This window comes from Stegostoma tigrinum, chromosome 1 (genome assembly GCF_030684315.1).
Source record: "Stegostoma tigrinum isolate sSteTig4 chromosome 1, sSteTig4.hap1, whole genome shotgun sequence".
Taxonomy (NCBI): Eukaryota; Metazoa; Chordata; class Chondrichthyes; order Orectolobiformes; family Stegostomatidae; genus Stegostoma; species Stegostoma tigrinum.
In genome coordinates, this window is record NC_081354.1 from 181,732,715 (window position 1) to 181,745,742 (window position 13,028).

Consider the following 13,028-nt stretch of genomic DNA (forward strand, 5'->3'; position numbering starts at 1 on the left):
GTAAATAGGGAGAGAGTGGGAGGTGGACCGAAGATGGAGAGAAAAGAAGATAGGTGGAGAGGAGAGTATAGGTGGGGAGGTAGGGAGGGGATGGATCAGTCCAGGGAAGACGGACCGGTCAAGGAGGTGGGATGAGGTTAGTAGGTAGGAAATGGAGGTGCGGCTTGGGGTGGGAGGAAGGGATGGGTGAGAGGAAGAACAGGGTAGGGAGGCGGGGACAGGCTGGGCTGGTTTTGGGATGCAGTGGCGGGAGGAGAAGAGCTGGGCTGGTAGTGTGATGCAGTGGGGGGAGGGGGCGAACTGGGCTGGTTTGGGGATGCAATGGGGGGAGGGGAAATTTTGAAGCTGGTGAAGTCCACATTGATACCATTGGGCTGCAGGGTTCCCAAGCGGAATATGAGTTGCTGTTCCTGCAACCTTCGGGTGGCATCATTGTGGCACTGCAGGAGGCCCATGATGGATATGTCATCTAAAGAATGGGAGGGGGAGTTGAAATGGTTCGCGACTGGGAGGTGCAGTTGTTTATTGCGAACCGAGCGGAGGTGTTCTGCAAAGCGGTCCCCAAGCCTCCGCTTGGTTTCCCCAATGTAGAGGAAGCCATACCGGGTACAATGGATACAGTATACCACATTGGCAGATGTGTGAACCTCTGCTTAATATGAAAAGTCATCTTGGGGCCTGGGATAGGGGTGAGGGAGGAGTTGTGGGGGCAAGTGTAGCATTTCCTGCGGTTGCAGGGGAAGGTGCCGGGTGTGGTGGGGTTAGACAGGAGTGTGGAGCGGACAAGGGAGTCACGGAGAGAGAGGTCTCTCCGGAAAGCAGGCAAGGGTGGGGATGGAAAAATGTCTTGGGCTGTGGGGTCGGATTCTAGATGGCGTAAGTGTCGGAGGATGATGCGTTGTATCCAAAGGTTGGTGGGGTGGTGTGTGAGAATGAGGGGCATCCTCTTTGGGTGGTTGTGGCGGGGGCAGGGTGTGAGGGATGTCTCTGTCTCTGCCTCCCTAACCTGTTCTTCCTCTCACCCATCCCTTCCTCCCACCCCAAGCCGCACCTCCATTTCCTACCTACTAACCTCATCCTACCTCCTTGAACTGTCCGTCTTCCCTGGACTGACCTATCCCCTCCCTACCTTCCCACCTATACTCTCCTCTCCACCTATCTTCTCTCCATCTTCGGTCCGCCTCCCCCTCTCTCCCTATTTATTCCAGAACCCTCACGCCATCCCCCTCTCTGATGAAGGGTCTGGGCCCGAAACATCAGCCTTTGTGCTCCTGAGATGCTGCTTGGTCTGCTGTGTTCATCCAGCTTCACACTTTGTTATCTTGGATTCTCCAGCATCTGCAGTTCCCATTATCTCTCATCAGGTTATAGTCCAACGGGTTTATTTGAAATCACAAGCTTTCGAAGTGCTGCTCCTTCATCAGGTGACTGAGTGCTCTGAAAGCTTGTGATTTTAAATAAACCGTTAGACTGTAACCTGGTGTCATGTGACTTTTGATTTACTTTTTGATTACTGTCTGTATAAGGCGGAAATGTAAAGAGAGATATGGAATAGAATAGAAGTTTATTGTCTCTTGTAATTTTGTTTTACAAAAAAATAATGAAAGCTGTTTAAGTTGCCATATCCTGGTCCCACTTTAATAACAAATTATATGTATTATGGAAAGAAAGAATTAAGACAAAGTCCATTTCAGTTCAATGCACAAAGGAGCACAGAATTCTCCGAAGGGTTGAACACCATGACATTAAAAAAATTGTGATGAATTAATCTGCAAACTAAGAAACATTCAGAATTATGAGACTGACGATTGCTACAGCACAGAAGGGACAATGTTTTAAGAACTTTCAAAAGTAATGTGGTTCAGAGCTATTTCCAGACACAATCCAAACTTGTTGAAACAAACTAGTCTTTAACACCTTTAATGAGATGGCTCTTTCAAGGAAGTCCGGTAACTGGCTGTCTCAGGGAAGATGTTAAAGACTAGTTTGTGAGGCTGTAGACCCAGTCAGGTGGTCTGCCACCAGGAGGCTGGCACTGCTGCAGTAGGAGAGAGATTGTTGAGCTATAACGAGATATGGCCTACTGATCTCACAGTCTCCTCAGGAGGTCTTTGTGGATCCTGGACAAAATGCTTTCAAGCATCTGATGGGGCTTAAAGCCCTGAGTCTGACCCTTCCAGCACCAGGACAATCCCAGAGGCAGACAAATAGACACTTCACTATTCGCCTTGAAAACCAGTAGCTGTTGGCTTTGACATTGTCCTGGCTTCTGTAATGTTACTTGGAGGTCTCAGGTCACGCTCGATTGAGCTTTTCCTCTCAGTCCCACCAGTTGTCAAGGCTACCTCTTTGGGATCAGGAAAGTGACAGCCTTAAGGCTATTTGACCCATCATGTTGGTATTTTGAGATGACACTACCCTGCTGTTTCACCTGTAATCTTGTAATTGAGAGCGTGGAGTTTCATCGGTGTCAGTGTTGGGACCACAGCTATTCACATTATGCATTAATGATCTGGACGAAGGGACTAAGGATATTTTTGCTAAGTTTGCAGATTACACAGAGATAGGTAGAAGGACAGGTAGTGTTGAGGAAGTGGAGATGCTGCAGATGGACTTGGGCAGGCTAGGAGTGTGGACAAGGAAATGGCAGATGGAATACAATGTGGGAAAGTGTCAGGTTATGCACTTTGGTAGGAAGAATAGAGGGTTAGACTTTTTTCTAATTGGAGAAAGGCTTCAGAAATTTGGAGCACAAAGGAACTTGGGAGTTGAAATTCAAGATTCTCTTAAGGCCAACACACACATTCATTTGGGAAGGCAAATGCAATGCCATCATTCATTTCAAGAGGACTAGAATACAAGAGCAGAGATGGAATTCTGAGGCTGTGCAAGGCTTTGGTCAGACTGCATTTGAAATATTGTCAGTAGTTTTGAACTCTGCATCTAAGGAAGGATGTGCTGGTATTAGTGGGAGTCCACAAGAAGTTTAAGAGAAGCATCGCAGGGATGAAAGACTTGTCATATGAGGAGCTGTTGAGGACTCTGGATCTGTACTCAATGGAGTTTAGAGGATGAAGTGTGGGGAAGCCTCATTGAAACTTTAGAATACTGGGAAGCCTGTATTGAGGAGTTATAAAGAAGATGTTTCTACTAGGAAGAGAGACTAGGACTCGAGGGTCAGTCTCAGAGTGAAGGAACTGAGACAAGGAGGAGGATCATCAATCACTGTGGACCTCACTGCCACTGAAAGCCATAGGGTCCAAGCCATTGAGTGTATTTAAAAATAAAAATAGGCAGGTTCTTGATTTGTAAGTGGATAAAGGGTTACTGAGAGAAGGCATGAGAATGGGATTGAAAAGCTTGCCAGCCATGATGGAATGGTGGAGAAGATTTGATGGGCTGAATGGTCTAATTCTGCTCCTATATCCTCATGGTCTTATGATCTTAGTTATGTTCTACAGTGGCTCTGATGTATTATCATTATTCTCCATTCAAATTTTTATCTAATTTGTTTAAAAAGTTTGTTTCATTCTTTCCTGGGATAAATGTATCTGTTTGATAAGAGATAACTTCACAATATAATAGAGAAAGAGGAGGAGGTAGTGAGGCAAATGAAGAAAAAGCATAGTTGATACAATAAGGGAAAGAACCTTCTTAATTAAGAAATTAAGATGAAAAATTGTCAATTTTACATCATTTTTCCACCTGCATGAACATGTGAAACACATTTAAAGAAAGTAATCAGAGGTTAGTTCTTTGTGTTTGTTATTACATTCCTACTTTATAACCGCAGGAAGCAGAAAGTCAAGGAAGTTATGAAAAAACTTAACAAAATACTGAAACAAAAATTAAAGTGTTGGAGAAATTCAGCAGGTCTGGCAGCATCTGCAGAGAGAAACACAGGGATAACTCCATAGATGCTGCCAGACCTGCTGATGGTCTCCAGCAATTTCTGTTTTATTTCAGATATTCCCCCATCCCTCATTTTAATGAAATATTGGTCCAGCTTCAATTGGACTGCTATCTTCAAGTCTGGACTTTGTACCTTAGGTGAGGGGGTGAAGTCATTTGACAGAAGGGTGCAGAAAAAAGTACTGAGAACGGTTCCAGGGACACAAGATTATAAGATATAGGGGGAGAATTAGGCCATTCGGTCCATCGAGTCTGTTCTGCCATTTCATCATGGCTGGTACGGCTCTCAAATCCATTCTCCTGTCTCATCCCAATCACCCCAATCCCCTTATCAACCAAGAAACTATCTATTTCCCAAAGGCTTGGTCTCCATAGCCCGCTGCAGTAATGAATTCCACAGATTCACCCACTCTGAATGAAGTAATTCCTCATTATCCGTTCGCTCTGAGGTCGTGTTCTCGGATCCTGGTCTCTCCTACTAGTGGAAACATCTTCTCCACATCCACTGATAGATTTCATGGAAACCCCACAGTGTGGAAACAGGCCATTCAACCCAATAAGTCCAAGCTGACCCTCTGAAGAGCATCCCACTCAGACCCATCCCCCGACTCTCCCTGTAACTCTACATTTCCCATGGCCAATCCACCTAACCTGCACATCTTTGGACTGCAGGAGGAAATCGGAGGTCCAGGCAGAAACCCATGCAGAACAAAGAGAGCGTGCAAACTCTGCACGGACGGTTGCCAAGACTAGAATTGAGCCTGCTATCCATGATGAGATCCCCACCTCATCCTTCTAAGCTCTGTCAAGTACAGACCCAGAGTCCTTAGCCGCTCCTCATAAGACAAGCCCTTCACTCCCAGGATTACTCTGGTAAACTCCTTATGGGCCCTCTCCAAGGCCAGGACATCCTTCCTTAGGCACGCCTCACCATATTCGAAATGCAGTAATGTCTCTGACCCTTAGTATCCCTCTGCACAATTAGGGATGTGCGCTAAATAATGGCTGAGCAAACAAAGCATACATCCCATGAATAAAGATTTAGATACTTAATTCCAGCTTTTTATTTATTGACCATAAATTCTGCCACGTGCTATTTGAACAGAATTCAAAGCCAGGACCCCTGAACATTACCCAGGTCACTAAAGTAATAGGCAAGCTTATCCAAGTCACCCCGCAGCCTCTGAGCATCCTTCTCACAGCAGGCGCTCTCACCCACCTTATTTAGAGATATAGTATTCAATTTCTTCATCCAAATCTTTGATGCATATTGTGATCAGCTGAAGTCCCTGCACTGAACCCTACTGCACTCTACTCATCACTGCCTGCTGCTCTGTAAAGGACCTGTTTATTTCCAACTGGATGAACACAGCAGGCCAAGCAGCATCACAGGAGCACAAAAGCTGACGTTTCGGGCCCCACCGCCCAAGATATTTTTCCATCACTACGCTTGTCTGTCTTCTGGAGAGACCACTCTCTCCGTGACTCCCTTGTCCGCTCCACACTGCCCTCCAACCCCACCACACCCGGCACCTTCCCCTTCAACCACAGGAAATGCTACACTTGCCCCCACACCTCCTCCCTCACCCCCATCCCAGGCTCCAAGATGACTTTCCATATTAAGCAGATGTTCACCTGCACATCTGCCAATGTGGTATACTGTATCCACTGTACCCGGTGTGGCTTCCTCTACATTGGGGAAACCAAGCTGTGGCTTGGGGACCGCTTTGCAGAACACCTCTGCTTTGTTTGCACTAAACAACTGCACCTCCCAGTCATGAAACATTTTAACACCCCTCCAATTCCTTAGACGACATGTCCATCATGGGCCTCCTGCAGTACCACAATGATGCCACCCGAAGGTTGCAGGAACAGCAACTCATATTCCGCTTGGGAACCCTGCAGCCCAATGGTATCAATGTGGACTTCACAAGCTTCAAAATCTCCCCTTCCCCCACCGCATCCCAAAACCAGCCCAGCTCGTCCCCACCTCCCTAACCTGTTCTTCCTCTCACCTATCCCCTCCTCCCACCTCTAGCCGCACCTCCATTTCCTAACTACCAAACTCATCCCGCCTCTTTGACCTGTCCGTCCTCCCCGGACTGACCTATCCCCTCCCCACCTATACACTCCTCTCCACCTATCTTCTCCTCTGTCCATCTTCGATCTGCCTCCCCCTCTCTCCCTACTTATTTCAGAACCCTCTCCCCATCCCCCTCTCTGATGAAAGGTCTAGGCCCGAAACGTCAGCTTTTGTGCTCCTGAGACGCTGCTTGGCCTGCTGTGTTCATCCAGCTCCACACTTTGTTATCTTGGATTCTCCAGCATCTGCAGTTCCCATTATCTCCTCAGAGGTTCTGTTCACTCTGAGACCTGGCTCTGAGGAAACTGGATCAGTGATAATAACTATGCACATGTAAATAAAGGATGAGTTGTTAATGGGATACCAGCCTCTGTGGAGTTATTTAACTAGTAAACGCAGAAAATAGGAGCAGGAGTAGGACATTCTGCCATTTCAACCTGCTCTGCCATTCAATATGGTTATGGTTGATCATCCAACTTTGTTCCCGTCGTCAGTTCCCTCCATATCCTTTAATCCCTTTAATTCAAAGAACTTTATCTATTTATTATAAAACATTCAATGGATAAAGGAGAAAGTGGATGGCTTGTGGAGGGTTGGAGAGCAGAGATTTGTTTGAAGGTGATAGGACAAAATGGGCGATACAGATTCAACAAGGCAACACTGATAGAGAAATTGCTGGAATGTTGGAGGTACCACCTTTCAAATGAAACATTCAATTGAGATGAGAGTTATCCCCAGTGTTCTAGCCAATATTTGTCCTTCTGTATCATTCAAACCATCAGGTCATTTTTTTCACTGTTTGATGAAAAGTTGTTTTATATTTCTGTGCATTGTGATGGTGGCCAGGCTTCTCAAAGTTCCTGGGGCTTCCTGGCAGCGAGCAAGATGCAACAGAAATGGAGGTTCTTTCTTTCTTTTCTCCTTTACATAGGGATCAGAACTGAAAAAAAAGAATAACATGTTGGATGGTGCACTTGGAAGTCGAAAAACTTTGCATGAGTGAGAACTTCAGGGAACTATTTGAACAGCCATATACACTTCTCAACTTATTTAATCTCTTGATGGTGTGAGAAACAATAGGGAATACAGCCCAACAGCTCTCTGACTCCCAAAGGTAATCGAGTGAAAGTGTAGAATATCAATCTCACATTATCATTGAGATTATTCAACCGTGGCTGGATGCATTAGACAGACTGAGTATTCCCATGGCTCATGGAATGAAGCCTTCGAGCTCCGTAGAGTATTAATTCATCAGTATCTATACTTATCACTGTTAACTTTCAATCCCATTCCCCACCTGCCATTCTTCGACCGAAAGCAGTTCCTATTATTCATTTCATATCATTGAGATTCCTGTACATGTAGCACAAGCAAACTGAACAAGTATGCACATTTCCAATTCCAGTCTTACAAGGCAATGCCGGGGCACTTTTCTGGATGAGTCACAGCTAACAGATTGCTAGGATGGTGCCTGTGCTGGTGTGTTTGCTGTCTCTGCTGTCATGGGGCTGAAAGATATATCCTTGCCTTTGAACCAGATATGGGTTCAAGTCCTGTCCTAGGAATTTAAATACATATTGTGAGTTAACCTTTACCATTGCAGTGGTAGGGAGTATTGCATCGTCTGAGGGGCTGATAAGATGTTAACCTAAGGCCTTTCTTCAAGCAGAGGTAAAAGAATTCTGTGTCTCTGTTTGGAAGAAGGGCAAGGACAGTTTCCTAATTGACATTAATCCTCCTCTCCAGGGCCTGAACTCAAAAATCAGTATTCATGTGCAACATTGAGAGTGTGCTGCACCGTCAGAAAAGCTGTCTTTCAGATTATCCATTAAATCAAGGCTATATCTGCCTGCTAAAGGGAGCAAACCCTATGGCACTATCTTGAAGAAGTTCAGAGGCGGCTCTCCATGATGTCCTGGCTTGTATTTATCCTCCGAAAGACATTACAAAAACAGATTATCTGATTGTTATTGTCACATATTGTTGCTTGTGAGAGTTCGCTGTGCTCAAAATCGGTACTGCATTCCTTATCTTACAGCAGTTACGGAAGATGTCATCCACAGCGTGATCAAGCAGCACCTACAATAACCTGCTCAGTGACACCCAGTTTGGATTCTGCCAGGGCCACTCAGCTCCGGACCTCATTGCAGCCTTGGTTCAAATATGGAAAAAAGAGCTGAATCCCAGAAGGGAGGTGAGAGAGATGGCCCTTGATATCAAAGCCACATTCAACTGAACACGGCATGAAGGAGACCCTTTAAAACTGGAAACAAACAGTGCCAAAGAATAAGTTCTCAACTGGTTGGAGTCATACCTGACACATAGGAAGATGGTCATGGTTGTTGGAGGTCAATCATCTGCCAGATAGAAAAAAAAACTCACAGAGTGTGTCATGGGAATGTGCTCATAAGGCATTTTGCTGGGGAAGGAAAGCATAGGGACAGTGTTGAAAGACAGAACAAAGAACCAAGCTCAGATGACTCTGAATTGGACATTCCTCAAATTAAATTGGATAATTGTTACAACGTTGGATAAAATACTCGTGGATTGGAAGGCAGGAAGTTAGAATTTAGTGTTTGTAAAATGCTAGGGGAAAAGTCTTGTGTGGTCCCTTCAAAAGGTGATGTGCTTTTTCTGAGCTGAGAGATTTAAAGTGGATGTCTGCGAGCAGCAGCTTGAAAGTTTGCAAGTACTCAGAGGGCACCTGAATTGAAACATTTGTATCAAATGGCTACACAGTTAGCGCGCCGACAGCAGAATTTTTTAAACTAAGACAACAGGTTTTTGAATTCAGCCAATCAGTTCGAACTAGGTACTTTAGTGGTGAAAAAAGAGTAAATTTAAATCTAACGGTTTTGGCAATGTGGGATCAATCCTATTGTAAGAAACATTGATATGCCATCAAGGGTAATAAAATAAAGGGACAGTTGGACAAAACTCCAGTGCTAACCACTATCCGCCAGTGCTAACAGCCCTCAGCTCTCAAGAGAGCATCATTGGTCCTCACAGCCTCCTCTATACTTTAGAGAGAGCACTATCTAAACAACAAAGGTACCCACTACACAACTAGTTAATATTCACAATTGTAGGATCAAACGACAAGGCATTTCTGACGGAAGAATTGACGGAGAAGGCACAGAACATTCTGGAAGACACGTAATCTGGTTGTAATTTTGAGAGACTAAATTCTATTTTTTTAATTTAGATAACTGGGACTTTTATTGGAACAGCATACCATTAGGCATTTGTTTTATTTGGGAATGGTTAGTAGTCAGAAGGGGTTTATTCGGTTTGCTAACTGTTTAGTTAATTCATTCACTGTCAGATGTTCATTTTAAAGTGAGTACCAGGGGCTTATTTAATTAGGAGAAGTTGCTGAAAGGGAGGTTAAACTACTTTTCATACTCGTTTTCCCAATTATAGGGTGAGATACTCCTCTTTGTGTATTTCAGTTTTAATTCTTGAAGGGTGGAGTCAACCTCCACTTTATAACAATAAAAAAGGAAGTTCTTAAAACTTGGGATAAATTATTGAGTCACCTTCTGGAGGAAAATCAAAATGACCTGAAAGAATTATTACAATCACACTGGGGGTGGGAATAATCTGATCATACATGATGAAGATATCGGAAATGCTGTTCCAGTTAAGCAACATCCTTATAGACTGAACCCTCTAAAATTGGCAGCAGCTTGAAAGGAGATTGAAAACGTGTTCAGTGATGGCATAGTCAAAGTGAGTTGCAGCAATTGGAGCTCACCCATAGTAATGGTCCCGAATCCTGATGGTACCCATCAATGCACTTACAAAATCTACCCTCTCGCACGTTTGGAAGGCCATATCAAGAAGGTGGGACAAGCAAGTTATATCCCTAAGTTGGACTTACTCAGAGGATACTGGCAGCTATCTTTATCTGAAAACAGGTAGGAAATGTTGGCTTTCATGACACAAAATGGACTGCTTGAGTTTAAAGCCATGCCATTTGGTATGAAAAATGCACCAGCCACATTTCAAAGAGGAACCAATAAAGCCATTAGCCAACTATGTACGTTGACAATCTGGAGATCTATATTCTCATATGGAAGGAACATTTGGAGTGTCTATTGGAATTGTTCTATTGACTTCAGGTTTATATTTGATTTATACTTAATTGTCACATGTAGTCAAGTGCAGAAGTACAGGAGTACTGTCAAAACTTCACAATATTGCCACATATATGCCACCTTAGGTACAAGGTACCTAGGTACAATTCTTAGGTGCAAAAATAGAGAAATAATGAAAATAAGATTACATTATCTGACAGTTATTCGTACTATAAGTATAAACTAGAAAAGTAAGATATAACATTAAAAAGATAAACATTGCAGTCTTCCAATAAAGGGCCTGTGATGGATCAATACAAAGAGCTTCCACGCATGGTCTGGCCAGGCTCGCAAGCCAAAGGCCGCCTGCCAGCTGCACTGCTCTCCAGTCCAATAACCAACCCCTCCCTGCTCCAGGCTTGTTGGCCATCCCCACTCTGTGTCTCCAGCCAGCTCCTTTCCTGCCCTCAGCCACTTTGATGATGTCACCACTGCTTTCTCCACAAGGTAAGTGTTTGTTTTGAAAACAACACTCAAAAAAAATCTTAGAGAGAAAGAGAAGAAAAAGAAAACAAAAAGAAATAGCCCATGGGATGGGCGCGCCATGGGCCGAGGAGCTGCCTACTCTGCTCAGGCCGTCATCTCCAGGAGACAGGAAAGTTGATTTTTCGGGTCAGGACCCTTCCTCAGTATCTGTGATTCAAACCTGCTGTCCCTACACTGCCCTGACAGTGAGAGTTGAAGATTGCCTAAAGCATTTCTTTTACTCTGCTCCAACATTACCTTGAGTCTCCAGTTTTAATGATGCATTGTGAGCTCCCTTTGGCAATTACAACAGTTGGCGACATCGAGATTACAAATTAAATGTCAATCAACACAAAATTATGCCTTTCATGAAAACCTTCAAACGAAACCACGCTCAATAATAAAGTTTCACAGGAACAGCTGTTTTACTGCCTTTTTACAGCAAGTGCTTCCACTAAATACTGAAGAACAGAATGAGGCAATAAAATCATGATCTGAGCAAAGTCAACTGAAGACCATGACAAGGCAAATGGCTGTCTTACCTGCAACACTATGTGAAATTGTCAAATGCACTGGGCACTATAATGTCAATAAACCTTTGTAACCGCCTAACATTAGTGCTATGGACAGACAGCTTGGAATTCAAATCTTAGCAGCAACTGGAGTTGGAATAGCTTCTGAACTAACGATCAAGGAACCATACCATTCCTCTGGTAGCATCCCTTTAGCAGCAATGGACAAAGATACAATCATGGTAAGCTCCTTCAAGCCCATCCAGTGAAAAGGATCATTCTGGCCTTGATAATTCGATGGGAGTATTGACTTTCCTACCAGCCGAGAATCAAAACCATTTCTTGTTTATCAGAATTCAGGGGATTAGGATCCATTGCATACATCAGCTCCATGGTCTAAATGTTCATCATTGTCTGGGAAAAGAAGCACCTTATGTGATCTCACTAAGGTCTGGCCTTCCACAAAATTAAATTGTGATCCTGGGTCCACCTTAATCTCTTACTCAGAAGATCAAGCAGTCATTTAATGGGAACACTGCTATGTTGAATTTCTAAGCCAGGCGGCATCCCAATAAACAACAAGAGAGAGTACAAGAAAGAGATAGATTAGCATCATGGTATAAAGACTCCCTGCCAGCAAAATGAAGGAACTGGTCATTGACTTCAGGAAGCAGAGTGGAGGATATAGCCCTGTCTGTATCAATGAGTGGAGGTGCTCAAGAGCTTTGAGTTCCTTGCAGTAATTATCGCCAACAATCTGTCCTGGTCCATCTATGTTTCCGCTATGGCCAAGAAAACACACTAAATCCTTTACTTCCTCAGAAGGCTAAGGAAATTCGCCATGTCAGCAATGACTCTTACCAATATTTATAGATGCACAATAGAAAGGATCCTATCTGGATGAAGCACAGCTTGATATGGCAACTGCTCTGCCCAAAACCACAAGAAAACGCAGAGAATTGTGAACGCAGCCTAGTCCATCAGCCTTCCTTGCATTAACTCCGTCCATACTTCTCACTGCCTCGGCAAAGCAGACAATGTAACCAATGACCCCTCCCACCCCATTAAACTCTCTTCCACTGTCTTCCATTGGGCGGAAAATATCAATGTTTGAAAACACATGCCAACAGATTTAAGAAAACTCCTTCCCCACTATTATCAGTCTTAGGAACAGACCTCTCATATATTAGAGATTACCTTTCACTGCAGCTGTAACATTGTATTCTGTATAAGATAACAAAGTGTGAAGCTGGATGAACACAGCAGGCCAAGCAGCATCTCAGGAGCACAAGCTTTGGGCTCCTAAGATGCTGCTTGGCCTGCTGTGTTCATCCAGCTCCACACTTTGTTATCTTGGATTCTCCAGCATCTGCAGTTCCCATTATCTCTGATCACACTGTATTCTGTATTCTGTTTTATTATCATGATTTTCCAAGGTAGCACTCAAAACCTTTCACTGTATCTTAGTACATGAGATTATAATAAATCAAATCAAAATAGCACAATTCTTCCCCCATCTTCTCTGGCTGTATATTTTTATCTATTCATTGATGGGGATGAGGGCATCACTGGCCAGGGCAATATTTATTGCCCATCCCTAATTGCCTAGAGGGTTAGGGATGGGCAATAAATGCTGCCCAGTCAGCAACGCCCTCCTCCTGTGAATGAATAAGGGAAAAAAGACCTGAATTTATTGACCATTTATTGCTGACTGGGCAGCATTTATTGCCCATCCCTAATTGCCCAGAGGGCAGTTCAGAGTCAACCACATTTCTGATGAGGAATCTAGGCCAGAAACATCAGCTTTTCTGCTCCTAAGATGCTGCTTGGCCTGCTGTGTTCATCCAGCTCGACGCTTTGTTATCTCACATTGCTGTGGGTCTGGAGTCACATGTAGGCCAGACCTGGTAAGGATGG